Here is a 24,123-nt window from a genome sequence, read left to right as displayed (position 1 = left end):
GTCAATATCTTGCCGTCCTGGTTCAACATTGACAAAGGCCTATAGGAGCCGCAGCTATGCCCTGGCTTGTTGGGCTTAGGAAGCGGTATAATTATCGCTTCTCTAAGCGATTCCGGCAGCCGGCCCACCTCAAAAGACTCATTGAGCATTTCTAGCATGGGGGGGGAGTACCTCCTCTCTATATGCTTTATAAAACTCGCTAGGGAGTCCGTCCGCACCCGGGGTCTTACAGGTGGGCAACTGCTTCACCACCTCCTCCAATTCCTCTAGAGTAATCGGTGCGTCCAGCTCCTCCCTTTCTTCGGCACTAATCTTAGGTAATTCCATGTCTCTTAACGTTTCTCTTATCTCCTCTCGATCGCCCCCCCCTTTGTCCTCATATAATGCCCTGTAATAGTCTGAGAATGCCTCATTGACTCCCTCTTGGGTGTCTGCTACCTCCCCATCCTCTCTGGTTATCGTCCTAATCGGGGGCATAGGGGTTTCGCTCTTATATAACCACGCCAAAAGACGGCCGGTTTTAGCCCCACCTGCATGTTGTCTCTCAACATACTTCTTATAGTTAAGGTTGCAGAGCCTTTCCCAAAGCTCTGCACACCGCTGCTGCAGTTTGAGTACTAGTTCCGCATCCCCTCCTGCCCTATTGATTTCCCGTTCCAGTTCACCTTCGGCTTCCCCTAACTCGCATTATTGCACCCCGCAATACCACCTTATAGGCTTCCCAGAGCGTGCCTGCTGAATCCACACTGCCAGTGTTTTCCTCGAAATAATGTGTGATCTCATCCCTGATATCCTCTCTGAAGACCGGGTCCCTGAGTGCCTCAGCCCGGAGGCGCCACGTCGGTATCCGCACTCTGGGGCGGCAGTACTGCCAGACAAGAACCAGAGGCGAGTGGTCCGACAGGACCCTCGCTTTGTAGTCTATTTGGTCTCTATCACCACGTCTGGTGTGGCAAAAAAATAATCAAGTCTCGTATGCAGTTGTTGCGGGGCTGAGTAATGCGAGTACTGTGTTTCATTAGGATGTTTCAGCCTCCAAACATCTGCCAGCCCGAAGTCGTCGAGCAGTGTCTGCAATGCCCTGGCCACTGGGGTAGGCCTATCAATCTTATCATCGGATCTATCTACCCTGGGGTTGAGCACACAATTAAAATCCCCTCCCCAAATAACCGCTCCCCCCATACACGCACCCAGGTTGGTACACAGAGTCCTAAAATATGCCGCCGTATTTTGATTGGGGGCATACGTATTTATAATGCACACCTCCCTATTCTCCACCAGTGCCTTCAATATAACTAACCTCCCCTCCGTATCCACCACCTCTTGTGTAAGTTGGAGCGGAACGTGCGGTGCCACCCAGACCAACACTCCTCTAGCATAGGCAGAATACAGAGAGCCTACTACAATACCTCTCCACTTCTTCCCCACCAGTTCCAACTTTTGCCGGGTCAGATGCGTCTCTTGCAACAGTGCAATATCAATCTTCTGTCTTTTCAAATACATCATGACTTTGTTCCTCTTTAAGTAACTGCTGAGTCCCATGACATTCCACGTTACAATCTTAAGGTCCCCCATAGCTCATGAGTGTCCTCCCCCCTTCCATGTAGCGAATCCCACTTGCCCACGCAATACAGATACAGCCCTCTGACTTTTACTTGTAGCTTCTTGTACAAACTCAAACTCCCAATAACTATATACACCACAAATTCCCCACTTCCCTCCCCACCCTCTGCCCATCCCTTCCCCAACACCACACACCCCAACTGCTGCCAAGCTCCATCCTCGGAACTCAGGCACCCCCACATCTAGCCCTGCAAGCACCAAACAATGCCCAGAGCTCAGTAGGGCGAAGACGCCCTAATGGCCACTTAACTAAAGTTACTAAGTGGAGTAAAGAGATCCGCTCTGCAAGGCTCCCCTAAATACAGTAATAGTAACAGTGCTCATAATATCTTGTGCAACAGTCTGACCTTCCCTCCCGAAGGCCGAGCAAATGACTATAATCAAGTCCCATGGATCTATACCGTGCCATCTTGTGGCACCCTCCTCGTGAACTACTTATCTCCTCCATCTCCTCTCCCCGTCCGAACGTCAGGATCCTGGGGACATCCCTGCGCGTCGAGCCATCCCATGGCATCCTCCGGAGTCTCAAAAAACAAAGTTTTGTGTTTATGAAAAACTTTCAATTTTGCCGGATACAGCAACATGTATTTATGGCCTGCTTCTCTCAATCTCCACTTTACCGTCCCAAAGTTCATGCGGCTACGTTGCACAATCAGGGTATAGTCCAGGTAGGCCGTGATGTTTGCTGCTCCTCGTGTAATCGTTCCTCCCTTGTGGAAGTGTTCCAATATCCTCTCCCGGTCCCGGTAATTAAGGATTTTGGCTGTTACTGGCCCAGGCGGGTTTCCTGGCGGCGGCCTCCTTTTTAGAGCTCTATGCGCACGTTCCACTGCAAATCCTTGAGATAAGGCTCCTCCGGGTATCTCTTGCAGCAGCATAGACTCAATGAACTCCGTAGGATCGCGGCCCTCCAATCCCTCCGGCAGGCCCACGATGCGAATGTTGTTTCGTCGGGCGTCCTTCTGCCTCCTCCGCTCTGCTCTCCAAGTTGCCCACTCTCTGTACCAGGGCATGCAATTCGGCCTTATGGGAGGCGCAATCCGCGGTATTCGGGCTCACCTCTTTTTCGAGGGTCTCCGTGCGCTCCGCCAAGGCCCTGGCGTCCTGCCGGAGTAGATTCACTTCCTCCTGCACCTCACCGACCTTAAGGTCCTATGCCGTTTTCAGCTCAGTTACGGCCAGTTCAAGTTTAGCTTCCCAGGCCGCCTTTAAGTCCGCTATCGCAGCCAGGACCTCTTGGTTGGTACCCGTCGCCTTCATGCCGCCTATAGGCGACTTGTCCTTACTCTTGGGATTTTCTCGACCAGGGGACGTCTTAGCGAAGTCGTCCAAGGTGGGCTGCTTCGCCTTCGACCTCACCGTTCTACTAGACATGACCCAGAGGACCTATGTTCTGCACAAGTTACAAATGCGCACACAGTACGCCTCTATCGCTCGATCATCGTGCGGCCTGCTCCTTCCTTTGTTCCAGTCGTTGGTCGGCCATTTTGTGTCGTCTTTCGTCTCCGGCGCTCCTTATCTTTTTCGGACAAAACTCCACCGCCGTTCTTCCCACGCCTTCCAAAAGTTCACCAAGCGCGGTCAGACCATTCACACACCGACTTGTCTGTTTTCAGCAGTCATAGGCACGTCGTTATGCACTATTCCGCCAGGATCATTTCAGGATCTCGGGAGCTCCTCCAGATCACGTCCTCCTACATGGCCCTCGTAGCCACGCCCCCCACAGGATTACCTGTTACGCTCACCTGGCTCCCACAGAGGCGCCGAACTGAACTGGACAGCTGCGGTCTCCACCAATGTGACGCGTAGGGCCGAGATGACGGACTGGACTGGCCCACCTAGCTTCGTTTGCTTGGCCCGTAGGAATATTCTTCTGTAAATGGAGAAAGGGAATTAACCACCTGTGGGGTTGAGCGTAAATCCCCCCATCCCCGCTGTTCTCCCCACAGATCACCTTTGATGTCCCCTCTTATAGTCTCACCTGATGGTTTGAAAAGATGAGCTCTCCATCCTGCATTGAGCGCAGGGGCGCGTTGATAACCAGTTGCTTCACTGGCTCGAAGGAATTGTTGAGTTCCAGAACAATATTGACTCCGAAAAGTATGTAGTTCGTAAGAGTTCACATGTCTGACTTTCACTCTTGTCTGATTCCTTGCAGTTTGCAGCTTGACCCCAGCGAAGAGTTCCTCGTGGTAGCTGACGAAGTTCAGGTAAGGATTTGGCTTATCCTACACAGTTCAAATAAATAAGGGCAGAATGTAACCTGTGGCTTGCTCCCTTATTCAGGTGTGGAGAGAAAATATGAAGTTCGGGGAATAATGCCTCCGGCGGTAAAATTAGGTAAGTCTATTGTGGTGAGAAGAGTTCCCCTTGTTTGTCCGTTTGTCTCACCTTGTTGTTCTTTTGTTCCCCTTAGGGGCCGGGGTACGGCGAGGATGCAATGGAGACTGCGCCGACCCGTGAAGAGGAATAGTACCCCCGGCGGTAATCAGGTAAGTCTATGAGGGTAGTTACTATTGCCTCTGTTTATTCCCTTGGCTCACCTTTGCTGTTCTTGTGTTCCCCTTAGGTGCCAGAGTGCGTTGGGAACGTGCAGAAGGATGCAGTGGATCGTGAGGATGCTGCGAAGGCCGGTGAGTTTAGCGCGGCGCTGCAGCAGGCGAGGCGGCGCGCGTAAAATGCTTCTTTCTTCCAGCTCGAAGGCGCAGTGGATCCGGAATTCAGGTAAGGATTGAAGGTTTTGCTCTTATTCTAACTTCTTCTCCTTCTGTTCCTCCCTTTTTCTAGGAGCTGCAGACTCGAGGCGGGCGTGGCAGAAGACTGGATGCAGGCTTGCAGACACGGTGAGCGTTACGCTGCTGGATGCAGAATAACGCGAAGCGTGTGCTGCTCTTCGGGCGTGATTTAAATAGCCTCCAAAGTAGTCCCAGGTAAGTATTCCTCCCCAGCCCCACCCGAGTAAAAAATAGTCCCTAGGTAAAATAGTCCCTTCCAAGCCTCATTTGGCTTGGAGCTCTGCAGCATGGTCTGCATCAGGTAAGCCCTAGCAGGGGTTTTTGGGCTTGCTCAAAATAACTTGATGCCTGCTTCCGGGGTTGCTGGAGCTGGTCTGGTTCCCCGAGGTAGGCATCATGACATTACCTCCCTGGAAACAGCCCGTCTCCGGTACAGAACAGAACTGTGCAGACGTATGGGATATGAGCAGTGTTCACTATTTCAAAAGCATTTTATTTTTTCGTTGACCAAGAAGAAGTCGACCGTGTCAGCTATCGCTAAGTGTCAAGTCTGTCATCAGGAGTCACTGCTGGCTAAGAACGTGGCAGTCACTGCGTCCCCTGCTAGACTGCCCCTGTGGCGCAACAGAATCTCCAGGACATTGGCTGTGCATAGAGACATTTGCGGAATTCAGAGGTACTTCCCACAAGTATTCTATTGTGAGTTTGTCGAGAGTCCCTCCAACACCGCTCCTGATAATGGGGGCATGCCTGAGCAAGAGAAACTGCGCAGAGAACGAAGAAAGCGATTATTGCCCAATGCATCCGGCACCTCCACAGGTGTTACCAAGGAAACACCTGGTCCCTCTGCTTCACAACTGGACCCAAGTAAGCCAAAGAATGATTGATGCATGCTCTCAAACCCAGACCACAAGGCAGCTAGGGAAGTATACGATGCAAATGATGGATTCCTCTGGTTCCAAGAATACATGTCAGAAGGGAAAAATGCCTAAAAAAGTGCGCAGCGATGACATGAGCATTCTGTTCTCTTCTCCGCAATGCTTCTTAACCTACCTCAGAAAGAGACTTGCTTTTAACGCAGTGGTCAGGACACCTGACATTCTACACAGGTCATCTAATCAAACTGCTCAGTCAGACAGCACTGAACTGAAGAATTATCACATTCTACCTCAAGATGCAAACATGAATGCTAAGCAAACATATGAACTGGATGACCTCCACGTGCTGATCGCTGTGAGTGACAAAGACACTCACATACTGGTTTATTTCCAAGGACACCGATATAGACTATTAACTGTTTATTCATGTGACAATGTGCTCAAGATCACAAGCTCGACAGCTCATTGGGTCAAAAAACCAGGATGCAAGCTATGTTGGGTGCTTATTACTAATGGTTTCTCAAAGGATCCTGCAGCGTATTTTGAAGCCATTGCCAGTGCTGATTTTGCAATCAACCTAAATACCTCCTTGTGAACACAGGCAATATTAGTCCAGTAACGATATAATGGATTTATGCTGAATACCTCAATGTTGGGTATATGTACTCAGCCATGCTAATGTTAGCAAATAGTGCTAACTCTTTCTAAACTTTGATGCAGCTGTTGATGTGTTATTTTTATTGTTCATGTATAGCACACATTACAGGCTCATAGGCGCCTTGCATATATATCAATTAGCTTAGTTTAATTCTTGCATGCAACAGCTGTGTGCTAAAACATGACATGATAATTTCCTTGTGCCACCAATATAGGCAATCTTTATGTAACTGTAGCTCCCAGTAAGCGTATTCCTGACTTCACAGAGATACGGGTCATTGATCAATGGCAAACTGCCTTGAGGGGGGTATGTCATGATTTACAAAGGTTACAAACGAGTTAAGGCAGGTTTGCCACAGATTAAACCACTTCACTCACTGTGTGTACAAAGTAAGACATTTACTGTAGACAATATATTGTCATTGATAAACAACGCTTGTGAGGGCCTCGGAAAGCGAGCACATGGCTTGGTCCGTGGCTCTAACAAAAGCGATTAACAAGACATGATAGATGCCTCTTCCTAACCGCAGATTAGCAGCCGTTGGTCTTCAACGACTTAATGCCTTGAAAATACACGTGGTCTTGACACCAGCATAGTAATAAGCTATGGATGTTCTTTGGGCAAAAAACGCTCATTAACACACAATGCAAGTGTAGCTTTAAGGAGACAGAATCGGACACTAACTGTAAACAGGCACTTGCCGTTAGGGTCAGCTAAAGGGGAACAGTTTCCTCCTTAAGCCAACCACAAGCATCAGCTTCCTGTGTTAGATGGACTCGTAGCAGAAAGCAGCCATAGACAGGAAGCAGGGTACCAGAATACATGTGTGGTTAAAGCGTCCAAAGCAATAGTCACATTCAAACTCTTTCAGAAAATGCATTCGATATAATGGCAGTCGAAGTAGGCCAGGAGAAACACAGCACCTTGCCTGTTCGTCGAGCGGAAGGCCATGGATTTCAATGGGAATAATCAAGGCACAAGGACATCACCTTTCACTTGTGTTCTCACATAGGTAAATAATGGGTGCACTGCAAACCAGATCGAGGAAGTGACGCACATATTACACGTAGGATGTCACGGGTGTTAATATAAAAGCACAACAGACTAAGGCTGAAGGAGATTCCGCAGCAGGCTGACCACGATCGTGGGGGGTTGGGAAGAGCAGGTGCTAGCAGGTCGGAGCAGCAAGCCCAGGAGACCATGAGTTTCAAGTGTGTTGGTTGAACCTCTCTTGCATATGTTAGACTGACGGCGTGTTTTATTATGTCACTCCACTCCTGATCATACCATAGTATAGCTTAGACAAACATAACATGAACTCCATGATGGCTCAAGCTGGTGTTTCAGAATGATGAATTGTACTTTATCTTTGTTAAATGCGAATCATGCTTATAGCTTACGCTACAATGCTTGCTCTCTATCTAACAGTGTGCTATGTTTTTACTGCATTAATCATAGCTGGTGTAATGATGATCAAATCTGGTAGAGATCAGAACTGATATTAAATATATTGACTTGCTACCTTCCAGTGTCAGCTTCATATTTTTAAGTAATGCTTCAAATGAGGTCTCTCTGAGTCAGAACGAACTACACAATATTCTCTGGCTGAATTTTGGTCAATTATGACTAGAGGTGTAAACACTCAGGGAAACTGTCAAAGCACTAGGCCGGAACCCATGAGGCGCCTCTCATCATACCTTAAGACTTTTGATTCTGTGCCCACACCACACAGCCCTACATAGGGTCGAGGGGGGCGGGCAGGGAATCACGCCCTAAGGGGCAATTAAGTCAATTCCCCCTGTCCTTGTTGAGAACTGTGTCAAGCAATACCAGGAGAAGGGAGTCACTCTCCTGGTCCTGAACTGCAAGCTGTGCTAAAGATGCCGGGTAAGGGAGTAATTCCCCCTGGCCTTGTTGTGAACTGTGCCAAGTAATACCAAGAGAAGGGAGTCATTCTGCTGGTACAGAACTGAGAGTTGTAGAGACGCCAAGGGAAGGAAGTCATTCCCCCTGGTTTATTTGGAAACTGTATCAATTTACACCAGGTGAAGGGAGTAATTCCCCTGGCATATTTGTGTTACAAGAGAACATTCTTTTGACAATTATCCGGACATCAGGAGAAGGGATGCATTCTCCTGCAGAAGGAACCTTCTGCTACATTATCTTTTAATTGTAGTGTGAGGTATAGAAGTTGGTTAGGACACAGGGTGGTCGTATTTGATTTGACGGACATTCTGACAGACCCTTTAGTGATAGTTTTGAGGCTGGGAAACTCCTCTTAGAAATAGGGATATTGAGGGATTTTTCTTATGCAAATAAAAGTCTATAACCAAAACCATGCCCCCTTTGTTTCAGCTTCCTTCTTCGCCACCCTTACATTCATTACATAGTATATTACCACATGAGATGTATTAAGGACAACTGGAGGATGTGGTCAAAAATCTTAATCCGGTTACCAAAGTGCCATGTGCAACCGTACAGATAAGGGGTTTATATGCCACTTTTACTCCCGTAAAGTAGTCAAATACTTTGAATGGGGAGTAAAAATACTTCCAACAAAATGGGAAAACAGACACATCGGAGCATGTTACCCTGCTTTCATCCTCACAGCTCCATGGATATGTTTGGACCAGTAGTAAATGTAGTGCCACAGGAAGAAGCTCTACTATTATGACTGCCTGATCTGAAGAGGTAAAAATGTACCCTTTAATATGCATGATTAGTACCCGGCGAGGGCGCAATCAGAATTAAAGAACCATTCTGATTGGCCCTCGCCGAGGCATTACCCAGCTGGGAATCCTTCGGTCGGGATTCCACTGCCATTGTCCCCGGCAGAGGGCGTGGCAGCCCCTCGGCCAATGAGGAGGCTCAAAGCAGGGCCATCCCCGCTTCGAGCCTCCCCACGGCTGAGACGCTGCCTTCGCTCCCCGCTGGGGACTCAGGTAAGGCTGTTTTTTTTCCTTCCCCGTTTCTCCCTCCTCCCGGCCCTCCCAACCTCACCCCAGCCCACTTACCTTCTTGCTCCTTTGTCCCCGGTGCGGGATGATGGCAGCCTCCAGCCGTGTGGAGACTCGTAGCGAGGCCATCCCCGCTCCGTGCCTCCACATGGCTGGAGGCTTCCATCGTCCCCCGCCGGGGACCCAGGTATGTTTTTTTGTGTGTTTTTTTCCTCCTTCCCTTCCACATTCCCAACCCCACTTACCTTCTTCTCTGTCTTCTTTCAGGAACAAACGTGCTGGGAACACTTCTGTTCCCAGTGCGTCCACTCACTATGGCCGCCATGGAAAGGGAAAACAGACTCTGTTTTCTTGGTCGTTTTTTTTTCTGTCCTGAAACGCTGCAGCGTTTTGGGACAGAAAAAAATGCTTTTAGTGCCCCGGTCACACAGATATTGCGGGCCGGTTTACTAATAGCTATATGCCCCTTGCAGCGGGGACATTACCGACTCTGGCAATGCCCCGGGGCCTTCGTTAAGGCCCTTGCTTCGCTCGGGACTATAACTATGGGCCCCGGGGCATTACCTGAGTCGGTAATGCCCCCGCCGATCGGAGCATATTGCTTAAATAACTTGGTGCAAAGAAATATTTTGCAAAACATTTCTGTTTCATAGGTAAAACATATTTCTACTCACTTATTATACTGCCATTGGGAATGCGACTTACTTTTTGACTCCTTAAAAAATCATTTAACTCCCAACTTTAAAAAATAGGGGCAGAGAAATCAATTTTTATTCGGCTTTCGTCATTCACAAATCAAAACAAAACAATAATTAGCACATGCCACACAAGTTAAAATATTGTACAACTAAATCTTTAAAATGTTTAAAACAATATAAAAAGACAATTTCAAAGCCTAACTTATTTCCTGATACAGCTACAAACGGCCTATCTAATTTCCCAAACACAGCTTTAACAGGTTCACATATGCCCATTAATACATTAATATCATTAATACACAAAGGAATTACATTGCCTCAGCTGTGGTTCTAATGTTATGCTTCATAAAATTGCCCAGAAGCTGCAATCTTCGAATATCAATCAAAAGGTTGTAAATCAGCATAAAATGTAGCACATATTCAGTGGCCCCTGATCCACATGCACAAAGCCTAGTGTTGGCGTGCCAACCCATTCAGCCCCATAAAGGTATAACATTCAGTCTCACTATTAAGGTCATTCTTCTATATTGCGGAGACTTCAATTTTACAATAACATTATCTGCCTGGGGCACACGATGAGTGGCTACCAAATATTTTAGTGAATGTAGATTCATACTATGGCTTATCATACTTTTGTGGTCTAGTCAACTAGACCTCTTTTATAAGACCATCATATTTATTTCCCCATTAGTCAACTTTGTAAAATCTAAACACCAGCACTCACACAAATATATACACTTTTTGAGCCAGGGAATTTTACCTGAGGAAACTGAGAACGCATTTCAGCTATTGCATTTTTGATATTCAGGTTTTCTAAACTACAGCTAAAAATGTTTTCTGCAAATTGCAGATATTTTCACTGCTTTAAAATACTAATTCTGGGAGCACCCATTTCTAACTGCAGTGCTTCTCCATTCGTACTGGCCCCAAGCGCGAGTATCCTCCTTAAAAAGCCATTTTGAATGCAATCTAATGCCTTTAGATCCGAATGACCCCATACTTAGCAGGCATAGAGTGTAGTGGCATTAACATTTGTCTGAAGGACTTCTAGACATTTACCTAGCCTGCTACCACCAAACTAATAATAATATTTGACCAAGCCCCCTACATACCTTATTTTCTAACATAGCCAAGTTGGGATCCCAACTACATTTTCTTGCGAACAAAGTACCCAAATAATTATAGGTGTAAGTAACCTCAATAATCACATTATTAATCTTCCAAATGAGATTAGAAGACTTTTTGCCAAAGTTGACTATTTTGGTTTTTGCCAAATGCAAACTCGGACCATGAGTCACAAAGTTGTATTCTGCATTGCTCACACTACAGCCCAGGCCCTTTGGTGTGTGATCCAACAGAATCATGTCATCAGCATACTGTGAAGAATACTGCGGATCCCTCACTAAATCCCTGCCTAAAGTCTCCTCCCAGGTGGCCTGGGATGGGCAGATGCTTCCTGATCCCATCCCAGGGGATGGTGTACTGCGGGAGGATCACCTGGGTGGAGAGAGGGCCCAGGGTAATGAGGAGATTTGTGTGGGGTGAGACACAGTATATTTCCTCTCAAGGGGATATTCTTACCACTATGCCAGAGGAGGTTATGGCTTACTGTCATTTTAATATTTCTCAACCTCCTGTTAAAACTAAGGTAGTAAAACCTAAGGTTGTAACATCCAAACCTATTATACCAAAAAGAACGAATCTTTTTTATCCCTAAAATCATATGTCCTCCTCAATACCAAAGGTACACTACAAGGAATAGCGAAACTACTGCCTTCTCTACACCATCTTCCTCGAATAACGTTAAATCCTATAGTCCCTCTGTTAAAATGACTAAGGGGATTAAATCTACTGTTAGCACTATACTAGAAGGGGAATAACCTAGTTTCACTAAAGTGAACTACATATCCCAGATTCCCATAGGGACTAAGACGAAGAAGAGGGCTGAAGAGGCATGTTCAAGTGAAGGACAGGCAAGTAGGCATAACTGCCTTTGGCCAGGGTCAGGCAATTAACAGTAAGGGCCTGCACCTGAATTCAATTGGCCCACCTGAGAAGCATGAAAGGCTGCAGCAGAAGGAGGAAGTAAGAAGGAGCTGGGGAAAGAGCTGGAGCAGGAGCTGGAAGGCTGGGTGTAGTAGCAGAAGCAGAAGAGCACGACACTGGAAGTTCATGAAAAAGTGTGATCACTTAAGAGACGCTGGGACAATAGGAAAGTTCTGAGAGGGTCCTGTGTTCACAAACCCTGCCTTGACGTGGCTGCACTGAGAGAGACATGCCGAGATTGAAGGTCTTCCCAGGTGCGCCCAGTGGCTGGAATTGCAGAGCCGTGATCGTGCTGCAACCCAAGGACCATGTAAAGAAACAAGCCAAGGGACAGAGGTGTGAAGGAGGCTCCCGTTGGTAAGGCCGGACTGGAGGCACCCATGCTGCAGAGAGGTGTGGGTCCCGACTGTGCCTAACATGTTAATAGAAGAAGAAGAAGTCGGTAAGGGGAGGCAACACACAACCGCAGTGTTCCTGGAGCCGGTGAGTCAAGCTCCATATACATGTTCACTCTGAAAACCTTGCTGGTAACTGTTACCAGCTCTAAATTAACTTGCGTAAGAGTGCAAGCTAGTAGAAACTGTTAATTGTTGTGAAGAGTCCTGCTGACAATGGAAATGTATCACGTGCAAAGTCGGAGTGCTCGCGTATACAGAAAAGCTTTTCATTTTCCATTGTTAAACTGTTTAATGTTACCGGAGTGGTTGCGTGTCTCCAGTTAAAAGGCAGAATGCTTTTCAAGTGACTCAGAAACCATAACTCTGACTTTCACAAATTGCTACGAGAATTTATTGCATCAAAGAGGGGTTGCGTGTAAACAATTGTAGTTCCCGACAGAAGTCAGAGAATATCTCTGTATTAATAAGTGGGAGCACAATTACTTACGGTTCTTTAAGGTTAAAGATCTTCCTTAAAGAGTTTTCGCGTATACCTAAATCTGTTTCTCCTTTGAAGATTGAACCTTGTAACATCAAGAAGAAGTATTCTGTAAATGTGGAAGTTATTGAACTGACGAGAACAACAAGCATTACCCAAGCCAAGAATCAAACCCTTTCTTCAGTGAAAGCAGCCCTGTTGAAATCTGCCCACCTGAATTCTGAAGTTGTTAACGTTGTTAAAGGTCCAGTGTCCTCTGACACAAGTGTGACATTGTTCTCCCAAGATGGAGGTGTGGTAATACAGCTTCAGGGTAGTTACTTGAACCAAGAAGGTGTAAATGAAGCTGGGAAAGGGAGCTAGGTGCTTGTAAGAAGATTAAGTCAAACATCTGTAATGCTGAGACTGTTGAAGTTGAGAGAAAGGCAGTCTGGAAGTAAAGCCAGGTTATACTGGTGGCAGTAAGACAGACAGAAGAGGCAGAGAGGCTGCCCTTTTCTTGAAGTATAGGAAAGAAGAGTGCCTTACCTACCTGTGGAGATTGAAGAGTGTTGTCTTGAAAATGCCTAACAATTACAAAGTATAATGTTGACGTAGAAATACCAGAACAGTGGTTGAGTATAATACTGTCAGCGGATGTTACATTAAAGGTGATTGAAGAAGCAGCATACTGTGGAACAAAGAAGTCTATTTCCACAGTAAAAGTAGTAGAAGGGTGGTTGTCAAAAGGAAAACAACACCCTAAGAAGAAGCATCCTGACAATTTTATCAAAGACACTGCAGAGGTCCTAAATACTTGGAAGGTTATAGAAGAGGAAGTTGTTAATTTATTCTTTGAACTGTGGCAAAACAATCTTGGAAATAGGCTATCCAGGATTATGTGAGGGGTCAGTAATGCGAGGCAGACAACTGCTTGTAGTTTTCACAGAAGTTGACATTTTATTTCAAAATGAAATGCAAAAGAAAACCAAACTAGGCCTACTCTACCAGGGGATTCCCCCCTAGTCTAGAATCTGAGGGAGAACCTCCTATACACAGAATTGTCCCTCACACTAAACAACAGAACAATAAATACAAAGCATAAACAACATAAATAAAAGATTACCAAATAACCAGTTTCTTGGATGACTTCTAATTGTCCTGGGTAGATCTCATTCCCAAAAGATTGTCCAAAGTCAATTTCACCCAAGGAACAATAGTCTAAATCAGTTCTTGAGAAGTTCCAAAGAAACAAAGGTTCACTCAAACAAAAATCCACTGGTAACCGTTTTTTCTTCTTTCATGGAAAAAGTTCCCCTTTCAAGTTCCACAAAGAAAACAGCACCAATGGAAATCCTGGATAACCTCCTTCCAGGATACAGTGGATAGTGTTCAAAACAAAAGAAATACAACTTATGCTTTAACACCAATTCTTCTTTTGTAACTTCTGCAGTGTCTTGAATACAATTTGTCAGGATACTTCTTCTAAGGGGTTGCTCTCTCCTTGGCAACTCCCTTCTGCAAATGATGCTGTGAAACCAGGCTCCTTTATTAAATGATTGGGGTTTGGAAAAACTCCTACTTTGCCCTATAGCTATGATGGGAGTAGTCTCCACCATCAAATAATAAAGAAAACACAGTCCTTGTCAGTCTATGTCAAATCAAAATGGCCTATTCTAACAAAAACGAATGCCTGCCCTATCTCTTATACAAAAAGTGTGTAACAGGGAATGTGTATGACATGAAAGTCAGTGTTATAACATAAAGGATCAATGTGGCTTTGTCAGCTCTGCTCCCCACGTTGGACAGCAAGGAGTAAGGCGGCCCCCATAAACAGGATGACACACTATGGCTCAGGTTATCAAAAAAAGGCAGTTCAAAACATGGGTCGTGGCCTGCCTGGCCTTCCACTTTAAAGTCACTTATTCCAAGTTTCCAAAAGTTCTTTCACAGTTCAACAAAAGTTCACATAGGTCTCCCTCTGTTGGGCTCGGACCTCTCAAGGTCAACAACAGTTCAAATAGGTCTCCCTCTGTCAGGCTCGTACCCTCAACATAAAGTACCTGATTCCACGTAGATCTCCCTCAGCCGGGGTCAGACCTCATAATCACAGCACTTGCAGGGGTTCCTTTCCCCAAGATTCATCCACATTCGTTAGGGGTTCCCTTCTCCTAACTTATTTCATGTTCCCAGTCTCTTTCAGTCGGGTTCGGACCTTTCACTGATGTCGAAACTTTCAAGTGCGCAAGGCTTTTTACATAGAGCTCCGCAGGACCACTTCGACTTTCACTTCAGCTCTCCCTTATGTTATTTGACCCAGTGTCTCTTGGTAGTTCCATAACACAATCAGCAAAGTTCAAAGAGAGCTTTCTCTTAAAGCAATCACCTTTTAACTTCCCCATTCAACAGGATTAATCTTAACCATTGTACATTTCAGAGTTTGTTCACTTCATGTCATGTAACTTACACGCTTAGGGCCTTTCCTCTGATTCCATGCTAACACACTGTTTCCGCACGTGTGGAATCACTCTGTTTCCGGCTGGCCACGCGAGTAACATGGGAGACCCACGCTCCTGCCCACCAGCCAATTTACTTGCCTCTGAGTGCCCCGAGCTGCCTCCTACGAGCCATCTGCTGCTGCCAGCCCACTCTGTGTGCATGCTGCCCACGTGCCCTGCATGTTGGTGCCTGCTCTGAACAACAAACCCAAAGTGGGAACCTCAACTTTCACTGATACCTAGAGGTAACACCAAGTAATATGAACAAAAATGGTACCAGGAGAACAAGAGAGACTGAAGAAGGTGGGCAGACAGATATGAAGCTCAAATCGGTATATTCATTTTATTAAGATTTGTCTAAAAAACACATAGACGCATATTAATTTAATTGATTCTAAAAAGCATTTTACTAATCATACATCCATACATTCACTCTCTAATGCAATATTTAAATAATATATTGACATGCTAAGAAATTACAGAAGCTGATCATTTCATTAAACCACTTCTTTTCCATTGTGCTGTAAATCATTCACAATGTTATTAATCACAGTTCATTCCCAATATAATATCGACTATTGGTGCCTAAGACTATTGGTGCCTAACAATATCAATCTTCTTTACAATAAAAGGCTTCCCAGTTGGTTAATAGTTTCGACTCGACAAGTTATGTGTGTCTTCATCAGGATTGGATGAACAATAGCAACGTTCTGCGAACCCCATTAGGTTTGCCTCATCGCTTGTATCCCAGTAGCTTCTGGTATAAGTCCAGTCAGGCTGGGTTTTCACAAAAAGCAAAATCTTCGTTATAGTAACGCTATCCAAATGGAGTAGCACTTGTCTCCCTTCTATCCCGCAGCACAGTTTGTACGCTCGCGGTCATGAAAAGAACAGAAAACACCTCGTCGCTAACGGCCGTGTACGCTGATGCGTGAATCTTGTTTGCAGCAGTCGAAGCCCGCAGTCTAACGCCGTGTGCCTCTGAAAGCAGAAGCTCTGAAGCCATTGCCAGTGCTTCTGTCGTCGTGACCACCTCTGCTGATCCAGAAGACTCCTGACGTGCCATACCATCGCTGCACAGCCCAGCCCCAGGACCACCTTGCCCACCCACACCAGCAGCGAGGCAGAGGGCTGCCAGCTTCTCATCCAGAGAAGTTGGCATCCTGGTGGAGCAAATCCTGGGGCATCATGATGCCCTCTTCCATGGACCATCGCAAGTTGGCAATGAAGGACGGAGGAAGATCTGGGCGGACATCGTGGGTGCCATCAACATGGAGGGGTGGCACCCCGCGATTTCCATCATGACCAAAAGCGCTGGGAAGACTTCAAGTCCAAGACCCTCAACAAGGCCCGGCACCTCCTCAAGGCTGGTGATGATCGAGTGGGGCGCCGGGGCCAGTGGATCAACGATGAGATGCCGGTCCTGGAGTGCTTCTACACAGCACTGTACGCCCAGGTCTTGGAGTTGGTGCTCCGTCTGGAGTCGACTGGTAAGTGTTCATGTGTTCTTGTCCATCATAGTGCATGTGCATGTTGACGCGTGGCTGGAGTGTGCACCTTGGCCTTATGTCTGGCATGCCTCCTGTACAGATGTCTGTGTGCATGTCCCTGACAGTGCTGCGTGTGAGTCCATTCAAGTGTGTGCCACATCAATGGTGTCTGTGTTTCAATGCGTGATGCGCACCGGCATGTAACGACGTGCACATGTTTGCATACCTGTGTCTGTACTGGGGCATGCGAGAGGTGTGACACATGGGTGCTTATGTCAACATCATGGACATGCATGCTGTACATGTTCATGTGTCTGAGTAGTGAGTGTGTGACTGGCCAACTCTCTGGGATGTATGTTACTTGAGTTCTTGATTTGTGATTGCCTCACGCTGCCAATTTGCCCTCGAGTGCACTCTGACGTGATAGCTCCATGGTCTGCTTCATGACTGTCAGGTGATGTGTGTGAATGGGACGCGTATGACCCATGATGCATGTGAGCTGGAGGCACAATTCAGAGGTGCTGCCAGTCCCATGTCCAAGGATGTGAATATATGTTTAGAATGAGATACATGATTGTGCATGTGTGTGAATAGCACTTCCCTGTGTGCAGTAGACGGTGATGATGCTTGTGACCTCTGACAGTGCCACGGATGTACATTAGCATTGTGACAAACACACATGTGTTCAGTACCCTGATGTTTGTGTTCTACGTTTCCCTATCCACATCGACGATGGAAGAAGTGGGCGGAGAAGGCGCTGTGGACCCCACAGCAGGGATGCCTCCACCAAGCGTAGACGCAAGGCCCAGTCATCCTCCCAAGTGCTGTCATCTTCTGTGAGCGAGGAGACTGGTGCTGCATCAGAGTCAACGGCCACAGCTGCTGAGGGTAGGTCCAAGAGGGCGAAGGTGGTGGAGGACTCCTCAGCAGTGGGGGGGCGACAGGTGAGCAAGCACAGGGGCACGACGCTACGGAAGACAGTGTGGAGGGATCCAGGTTGGCTGGGGAGGGAGAGGAGGAAGAGGCCACATCAGCCCAGCCTATGCGGCCCGGTGGGGGTGATGATGTAGGTGTGACTGGTGCAGTACAAGGTCAGGGGCCGGAGGCAGTGCAGGCTGCTGTGGAGGTGCCTGTGCCTAATCCTGTCCCTGGCACTGCAACTGCACCAGTATGCACCTGCGGGCATGCCCCAGGCCGGACCCATCCACAGGCAGCAGATATTTCCACCAAGACGGAAACACCAATGTCTGCGGATGTCACCATTCGGTACAGGGTGGAACCAGTGCTAGACGGTCTCTCGCAGCAGACAAACATTTGTGATGATGTGCAGGCTTCTATTTTGGGACTTGCACGTCATCACAGGGAGATCAGCCGTCTCATTGACTAGCTAGCACATTTGCTGGTATCGCAATGGGGGCATGGGCTGGCCACTTATGTGACTCCCTCCTCGTCTGCCTCCTATGTGCGCCAGTCATCCTCCCTGCTGTCTTCCAGCCCAGATCACAACCAGGGCCCCTGTGCACCTGACCCAACCCCGGTGACCACCCTGGTGGAGATCGATCCCATCCCTGCCAGAGTCGGGAGTCGAAGGAGGATCAGCACAGTTGGTCACCACGGAGATCCAGCAGGTGACAGGACAAGTGGCAATGGAGGAAGAGCAGGCTGTCATCATCCCGGAGGCTGTCCTTGAGGCGCAAGCACTGGGCTACTCGGCAGCAGCAGGCTCAGCGTAGGAGGCGACAGGACTCGGGGCTTCCAATGGAAGTGATGCAGTTATCGGCCATCGGGCAGGAGGAAAACGTGGATCCTACTACAAGGATGTCTTCCGTGTTGGAGCGTTTTGGCCAGCAGATCAGAGCAGAGCAGCAGAGGGGATGGGAGGCTAGACTCACCATCACCAGGGCAGAGAATACACTGTGTCAGGCAGAGAGGCGCGCAGAGGTCCTCAAGGAGACTTGCAGGGAGTTTCTGAGTAGCATGTTGGAGTCCCTGCAAGCCCTCGAGGGGAGAGCTGAGGCCCGCCTAGGGGAAGTGGATGCAGTGTTCGATGATAGACTGGCAGAGGCATTGAGGGGACATGGTGAGTCGAAAGACTAGCCAGCTGCCATTGTATATAGTTCTTTAGTTGTAGGTTTCATTTTTTTATTTTCTTATTTGTAGTTATTGGACTTTGCTCCAATTTTTTTACATAGCTCTTTTTTTATTATATACTTCTGGATTATTGCACATGGTTTGAGACAATGGACCCTGGCTGTTTGTATATAGTTCTCTTTTTCTCATTTTTTATGATCACCATGAAGGAATGGTTTTCTTTTCATTTGTGTTTTCATTTGGACATACATTCATGGACATGGACCACATCTTTGAATTCATTTTTAGTTTGTTCGCAGCCAAAGTTTTTGCTTTTTAACACTCTTATTTATTGACTCATTTCATGGTGCTTCAATATAATTATTTTTATATGAGTATGACTTGAATACTGTTTATAATATATATATTTTCATGTTAAATCAAAGTGGTGTCTCGATGGTTTTGCCCATGTTTGGCTCTTGCTTACTCTGTTCTATGTCCATGATGCTGCCCTATGTTGCTCATGTGTGTGCACACATGCATGCATGTGTCATGTTTGACTTCCAATGGCATGTGGCATGTTGTGGTCTGCATGAACAATGGATGGGTGTTGAGGTGCACTTTGAGTGTGCAGCGTGTGGTGGCATTTAATTTCACATCTACTGCATTTATGTGTATTGGTCCACAGTGTGTTGGGCGTGGGGGTGTTCCATGAGTCGGGGCCTGCCTGCAGGTTGCCGTCACAGGTTTTGGGGGGACATGAGGCGGGACCTGCCTGCACGTTGCCCTCGCAGGTGGGGGGGGCATGAGGCAGAGCCTGCCTGTGGGGTATGGTCACGGGTGATGGGGGGAGTCCAATGTGGTGTGGGCTGCCTGTGGGGTATGGACACAGGTGATGGGGGGAGTCCAATGTGGTGTGGGCTGCCGGTGGGGTATGGTCACGGGTGATGGGGGGCCATGTGGTGTGGGCTGCCTGCGGGGTATAGTCATAGGTGATGGGGGGCCATGTGGTGTGGGCTACCTGCGGGGAATGGTCACAGGTGATGGGGGGAGTCCAATCTGGTGTGGGCTGCCTGGGGGTATGGTCACGGGTGATGAGGGGATCCCATGTGCTGTGGGCTGCTTGCAGGGTATGGTCACGGGCGATGGGGGGCCATGTGGTGTGGGCTGCCTGCGGGGTATGGTCATGGGTGATGGGGGGCCATGTGGTGTGGGCTGCCTGTGTTTCTGGTCACGGGTGATGGCGGGCCATGTGGTGTGGGCTGCCTGTAGGGTATGGTCATGGGTGATGGGGGGCCATGTGGTGTGGGCTGCCTGAGGAGTATGGTCACGGGTGATGGGGGGGCCATGTGGTGTGGGTTGCCTGTGGTTTTGGTCACAGGTGATGGGGGGCCATGTGGTGTGGGCTGCCTGTGGGGTATGGTCACGGGTGATGGGGGTCCCATGTGGTGTAGGCTGCCTGTGGGGTATGGTCACGGGTGATGGGGAGAGTCCAATGTGGTGTGGGCTGCCTGTGGGGTATGGTCACAGGTGATGGGGGGGTCCCATGTGGTGTGGGCTGCTTGAGGGGTATGGTTACGGGTGATGAGGGGGCCATGTGGTGTGGGCTGCCTGCGGGTATGGTCATGGTGATGGGGGGCCATGTGGTGTGGGCTGCCTGCGAGGTATAGTCACAGGTGATGGGGGGCCATGTGGTGTGGGGTGCCTGTGGGGTATGGTCACGGGTGATGGGGGGGCCATGTGGTGTGGGCTGCCTGTGGTTTTTGTCACGGGTGATGGGGATCCATGTGGTGTGGGCTGCCTGTGGGGTATGGTCACGGGTGATGGGGGGGCCATGTGGTGTGGGCTGCCTGTGGTTTTTGTCACGGGTGATGGGGATCCATGTGGTGTGGGCTGCCTGTGGGGTATGGTCACAGGTGATGGGGGGGCCATGTGGTGTCGGCTGCCTGCGGGGTATGGTCACGGGTGATGGGGGGGTCCCATGTGGTGTAGGCTGCCTGCGGGGTACGGTCACTGGTGATGGGGGAATCCAATGTGGTGTGGGCTGCCTGCGGAGTATGGCCACGGGTGATGGAGGGATCCCATGTGGTGTAGGCTGCCTGCAGGGTATGGTCACGGGTGATGGGGGGCCATGTGGTGTGGGCTGCCTGCAGGGTATGGTTATTGGGTAATTGGGGGTTCCCATGTTGTGTGGACTGCCTGCGGGGTATGGTCACGGGTGATGGGGGGCCATGTGGTATGGGCTGCCTGTGGTTTTGGTCACAGGTGATGGGGGGGCCATGAGGTGTGGGCTGCCTGTGGGGTATTGTCACGGGTGATGGGGGGTCTCATATGGTGTGTCGGCTGCCTGCAGGTTATGGTCACGGGTGATGGGGGGCATGTGGTGTGTGCTGCTTGCGTGGTGTGTTTGCGGCTGATGACTGTACGTGGCGCCCTTTCTGCGTGATTTGGCTGGTGCGAGCGGGGTACGCGATTATGCTGGGGTGCGGACGGGGTACATGCGGCCCTTTCTACACGATTTGGCTAGTGCTAGCGGGGTACACGATTATGCTGGGGTGCAGATGGGGTACGCCCGGGCCTTTCTACGCAATTTGGCTGGTGCGACCGGGGTATGCGCGGGTATTTACACGTGATTTGGCTGGTGCGACCGGGGTATGCGATTACGCTGGGGTGCGGAAGGGATACGTGCAACCCTTTCCACATGGTTTGGCTGGTGCGACCACGGTATGTGAATTCGCTGGGGTGCGGACGGGGTACACTCAGCTATTTCCACGCTTTTTAGCTGGTGCGAGTGGGGGAACGTGATCATGCTAGGGTGCGGACAGGGTGCACGCGTTCCTTTCCACACGATTTGGCTGCTGCGACCGGGGAACGTGATTACGCTGGGGTGCGGACTGGGTATGCATGGCCCTTTCCACACGATTTGGCTGGTGCGACAGGGGTACGCGATTACGCTGGGGTGCGGAAGGGATACGCGTGGGCCTTTCCACCCGATTTGGCTGGTGCGACCGGGGTACACACGGGCATTTCCACACGATTTGGTTGGTGCAACCTGGGTACGCACAGGAATTTCCACACAATTTGGCTGGTGCGACGGGGGTACGTATTTTGTATTTGTATTTATTTTATTTATAAAGCGCTGCCAGGCCCAGGGGCATACGGGCGCAAAAGTTAGATCTGGTTACAGTTACAATTGAAAGCAGTCAAAAGGGTTACGTTACATTACAGTTACAGGTAGGTACAAACTTAGTAAAGCAAATGGGTACATACATAGACTAGTATAAATACATTACTTACAAGAATGTGCCTGTGACGGTCGATCATGCTGGGAGCAGGCGGTTAGGCTGTCATAGAGTCCATGTTGTGAAGCCAACACTTCGTGTTGTGTTTAAATAGGTTAAAAGATGGTTCTGCTCGCAGAAGCGCAGGGATTGTGTTCCATAATAATAACGTGATGGTGCGGAAGGAGTATGCGCAGCCCTTTCCACGTGATTTGGCTGGTGCGACCGGGGTGTGCAAATTCACTGTGGTGCAGACGGGCTACACACGCCCATTTCCACGCGATTTGGTTGGTGCGTCCGGGGTACGCGATTACGCTAGGGTGCGGATGGGGTGCACGTGGCTCTTTCCACACGATTTGGCTGGTGTGATCGGGGAACGCAATTATGCTGGGGTGCGGTTGGGGTATGCACAGCCCTTTCCACGCGATTTGGCTGGTGCGAGCGGGGTACGCGATTATGCTGGGGTGAACACAGGGTACGAGCAGCCCTTTCCACGCGATTTGGCTTGTGCGACCGGGGTACGCGATTACGCTGGTGTGCGGAAGGGGTACGTGCAGGCCTTTCCACAAGATTTGGCTGGTGCGACCGGTGTACACACTGGCATTTCCACGCGATTTGGCTGGTGCGACCGGGGTACGTGATTGAGCTGGGGTGCAGTAGGGGTACGCACATGCCTTTCCATGTGATTTGAATGGTGCGACTGGGGTAAGCAATTACGCTGGGGTGCGCAAGGGGTACGCGCAGGCCTTTCCATATGTTTTGGCTGGTGTGACCAGGGTATGCGCTGGCATTGGCACGCGATTTGGCCGGTGCACCGGGGTACATGATTACCCTGGGGTATGATAGGGGTACGCGCTGGCCTTTCCACGTGATTTGGATGGTACGACCAGGGTACGCGCGGGCATTTCCACGCGATTTGGCTGGTGCAACTGGGATACGCAAATTCACTGGGGTGCGGACGGGATCATTTTTCACACGATTATGATGGGGGGCTGTGTGCTGGCCCAATGGGTGGCGTGGGGGCTTGCACCGTTTTAGACACTTCACATGCTTTTTTCCTGCGCATGGGGGCATGTTGGTGGCGTTACTGGCGCTGCTTGATGTTCATTGCGCCACGGCTACTGATGATTTGCGAATTCCATGAATACGCGTGCTGCACAATTGCTGGTTTGTGCCAGACCAAACACATGCGTGGCTCACGCTCCTTCTCGGCATGCGGCATGCGGCGCTTGCGATACTTTTGCGCTGGATTCCATGAATTGGGCCCTTAAACTCTTCTATACAAGGAAAAATGGGTAACATTTTTAGACTGGTATTCCATCAAGGTTTTGCAGCTGGGGTCACATATATCAGGCAACCTTCCAGAAGCTTGACTGGAAGGTCTAAAGAAACAATTTCCTTATCTCTCCTGGGGATACAGTAGTCACAGGGACTAAAGAGTTGATCATTATTCACCTCTATGGCCTAACCTGCTTCCGTTGGTATTTGGGCACCCACAGGACTTTGGCCAATCAGGGTGGGGTTTTAACTCTACAGGGGAGTTTGCCGACTGCATCTCATGTGTTACTGTGTAGGTCCGATCGATAGACTCTACTCCATGGGCCAACTCTGTGTTGGGTTGTCCATATACCAATTCTGATGCCATATGTGGCGAAGCAGAAGAAGGAGTCGACCGAGTTCCTGACATGTTCAAGGGTTGTTTATTAAAAAATATATTTTTTAAAAACCTAGCTAGCCCTATAGCTATGAGGGAACTTCCCTACATAATAAGGCAGATAATGTACACTGGACTGTTCCTTATCAGAATGGCAGTCCTTGTCCCTGAGAGGGGAGTCACTTCTACTAAGGTACTAAGGTCCCATTTGTCCATAGCCCTAGGGAAGGTCTTGCTGAGCAGGCTCGCCTACCTAACCCCAAAGGGGATGGTTCCCCTCTCGGGAGAAGGGATGAATTGCCGAGACTTGTCAAAGGGAGTGATGCGAAAGATTATGATTGCAGTAATGGGATGAGAAAGGGGGAAATATGGCAATGAGTGCATTATGAATGCATAGTTTAATTAGGTAGAAGCAGATCAGAGTAACACACAGTGTATTACCCATAGGAAGAGCACTTTTTAGGGGGGCTTTTAATGTTTACACCATTTGACGCATCTGCACAAAACGTTCCTAAATATATACAGACTCTGAATCTTTTTGGAAAGTGTTGTGTGGTTTCATTAAGGGCGGCAAAGGAAAGGAGGGGTCCCCAGAATATCAAAATTCAGATTGATTTGAATGGGAAACAAAATTCCTTCGAACCGACAGCCCAAACTGCTGGAATGATTTTCACCAAGGT

The sequence above is a fragment of the Ambystoma mexicanum genome, chromosome 2q, assembly GCF_040938575.1.
Source record: "Ambystoma mexicanum isolate Mex_15411 chromosome 2q, UKY_AmexF1_1, whole genome shotgun sequence".
Lineage (NCBI taxonomy): Eukaryota > Metazoa > Chordata > Amphibia > Caudata > Ambystomatidae > Ambystoma > Ambystoma mexicanum.
This window is presented reverse-complemented; position numbering follows the sequence as displayed.